Here is a 3,482-nt window from a genome sequence, read left to right as displayed (position 1 = left end):
TTAATCCACCTCCACTTGCTTCGCACTGCATTACTAGGTGAACCTGTGAAGAACTAAGAAAACCATCAATTTTCTTATTCAAGAGTTCTACCTGATTAGAGATCATGGTGACCAAATCGACATTATAAACGCCGGTTGTTTTTGTTGTCTTTGTCCTCATGACTTGCCACTGATAGTAATTCAGTGACATATCCTCTATAAACTCATAAGCATCTTCAGGTGTTTTATTATTGATGGTTCCACCAGTAGCTGCGTCAACCACTTGTCGAGTCGAAGGATTTAGGCCATTATCAAAGGTTTGAACCTGTAGCCAGAGTGGTAACCCATGGTGAGGGCATCTTCGCAAAAGGTTTTTGTATCTCTCCCATGCATCATAGAGTGTTTCTAAATCCATCTGCACAAAAGAAGAGATATCATTACGTAATTTAGCCATTTTAGCCAGTAGAAAATATTTAAGTAACAACTTTTCGGTCATTTGTTCACAAGTAGTAATTGACCCTCGTGGTAACGAGTTCAACCACTATTTAGCTTTGTTCCTTAATGAAAAGGGAAACAACCGAAGACGTATGGCATCATCAAAAACGCCATTGATTTTAAATGTATCGCACAGTTCCAAAAAGTTTGTCAAGTGAGCGTTGGGATCTTTATCCTGCAAACCATCAAATTGAACAAATTGCTGTATCATTTGAATTGTGTTAGGTTTCAGTTTAAAATATTTGCAGCAATAGCAGGTCTAACTATACTTGACTCAGTTCCTGTTAAATTAGGTTTAGCATAATCATACATAGTGCGCGGAGCAGGATTTTGATTACCAGCAATTGCAGGAGCTAGTGGATTTTCTTGGTTTTCAGTCATCTCCTCGGTTGGGGTTTGAATATCGTCCTCTTGCCCGTTCTCTGTGTATCTTAAGCTTCGCCTTATTTCTCTTTAGTTTCTGCGAACTGTGCGATCGATCTCACTACCAAAAAGCAATGGTCCTGACGGGTTTCTTCTAGTCATAAACTATAAGAACCTGCCAGAAAAAGGGAAAAAAAGAATTAGTAATAAAAGTTAGAATAAAATTTAAATTGCAGTAAAAGTAAATGGCTAAAGTAATAAAAATCGAGTGTTCCTAATATCTTAGTTCCCTCGCAACGGTGCCAAAAACTTGATACGTGATATTTGTGACAGGTTTTAAAAATTTATAATGAATCATTCTTGGAACTAACTATTATCACGATGAAGGCAAGTGTACCTATCGAACAGTAGTATACCTTTAGCAAGACCGGATTGTCGAACCCAAAGGAACTAAAAGTACTAGTAATGACTGTCTTTTTATTATCTAGCCTACGAATAATGGGATTTGTTTCAACTAACTAATTAACTAAACTAAGAATTCACAGAAAATAGAATTGGGGAATTACTTTTGGAAAAACGATTAAATTAAGACAAAACCTAAGAAAAAATCTACCTAGACTTCACTTGTTATTTGACTCTGAATCGGACGATTTATTTATTTGACTTGATCCGTAGAAATCCCTAAGTTATATTATCATCCCTCTCGAGACTAAAAATGTCTAACCCTATGTTGAATAATTGAAATCCCTTTCTAATTAACTCCCTAAGGTTGCATTAACTCAATCTATGGATCCCCTCATTAGGTTTCACCCTAATCCGGCAAAATCTTGTCACCCTATCTCTAGGCACTCAACCAACTCTGCTTAATTATGAAAAATGTACTCTTAGACAGGGTCTATTCCTCCTCTGAATAAGAGCTTAGCTTGAATCAATATCCTGGAATATCAAAACAAGAATTAAGAACACATAATTAAGAACAAGTCAAATATTTATCATACAATTCAGATAATAATAACATGATCTGTCTTAGGTTTCATTCCCTTTAGGTATTTAGGGGTTTTAGTTCATAACTAAAAAGGTAAACATCTCAGAAGAATAATGAATACAAAACATAAAGAAAAACCCAAAAATCCTAAAGGGAAATTGAGGGGAGATCTTCAGTCTTGATGATGAATCCGGCTTCTGAGATGGATCAATCGGCTTTCCTTGAGCAGTTCCCTGCTTCCTTATCTGTGTCATTTTTCCTCCTCCTCTAGGGTGTATTTATAGGCTTTAGAATGCCTAAGAACCCTCAAAATTGGCCTTTTTTTAAATTGGACTCAACTTGGGCTCGGCAAGGACACGTTCGTGTAACACGCCCATGTGCGATTACTTCAGGCCGTAGTCAAGCCTGTTAAATAGGTAGGGTCGTGTGGTCCACCCGTGTGAGTCATGCTTCGATTCTGTCAAATTGACTCCGCCGTGTGGTCTGCCCGTATAAGGAGGTCTAGGCCGTGTTGATTTCGTACGTTGGCCCATTTTCTCCGTTTTTGGCCCGTTTCTCATTCCTTTCACTCTCCTATGCTCATCTAAGTATAAAACATGAAATTAAGGCATTAGGAGCATCAAATTCACCAATTTTAAGGAAAAATCATCTATAAAATATGCTAAGCATGGGATAGAAATATGTATAAATTATGGTTTATCACATTTGTTAAGCCAAAAGGTATGACAAGGAACTCATAGTGCCCGTATCTCCTCCGAAATGCAGTTTTTGACACATCTTGCTCTTTAACTCTTAGTTGATAATAGCTAGATCTCAAGTCTATCTTAGAAAACATCATGGTTCCCTTTAGTTGATCAAACAAATCATCGATCCTGGGCAAGGGATACTTGTTCTTCACCGTTACCTTGTTGAGTTGTCTGTAGTCTATACATAATGTAACACCCCTAACCCATATCCATCACCGGACTAGGGTCACGAGGCGTTACTGAACATAAGCATAGTTTCTAACATTCTCATGATAACACAGGTCAGATTCTTATATACATATAGAGCATATAACTAATTAAATATTAAACATACATTATATAAACATATTGCATATATGAATCACAGGTTCATTACTTTATTGATAAGTGAATACCAAAATAAAAATTCAAACATTTTATTTCTTAATTCTATACATGCACATATTTAACCAATTAAATAATATCACAAGGCATTTTATCCCTTAGCATATATGGCATTATCAACTTCACAAATGATCAAGAATATTTCATTAAACATTAAAGTCATACCAATTTCACCATTTAATCTTAAACTAGAAGTTTACCAATTGCATACTGAATACAGATATATATATACTTGTTTCTTATTAAATATGCAATTTACTAACAAAACATACCTAACACCTACTCAATATTTACCTTCATCAATTGTACCTATTTTACCAACCACATAAGCATAATATATGCATATACATTTCCATTACAAACTGAATCATAATGACAAGTATCATTCGATTACACACTCATACACATGTACATATGTATAATCAACATCTTGCTCCTTTGTTAAGCCAAATTACTAGACCATTCACAAGACAAAACATATCATAATAAACCCTTACCATATTCGAACATATTTATATATCATTTAATGC

The 3,482-nt window shown here is 35.3% G+C and overlaps 1 non-coding gene across 1 annotated transcript; it reads left to right on the top strand.

Moving 5' to 3' along the window:
- The first annotated feature begins 320 nt into the window (after positions 1 to 320).
- Positions 321 to 427, top strand: LOC121210613 (small nucleolar RNA R71). The gene has a single exon (XR_005905727.1). It is a non-coding gene; the product is annotated as a small nucleolar RNA R71 (small nucleolar RNA).
- The last annotated feature ends 3,055 nt before the right edge of the window (positions 428 to 3,482 follow it).

This window comes from Gossypium hirsutum, chromosome A11 (assembly GCF_007990345.1).
Source record: "Gossypium hirsutum isolate 1008001.06 chromosome A11, Gossypium_hirsutum_v2.1, whole genome shotgun sequence".
Lineage (NCBI taxonomy): Eukaryota > Viridiplantae > Streptophyta > Magnoliopsida > Malvales > Malvaceae > Gossypium > Gossypium hirsutum.
This window is presented reverse-complemented; position numbering and strand designations above follow the sequence as displayed.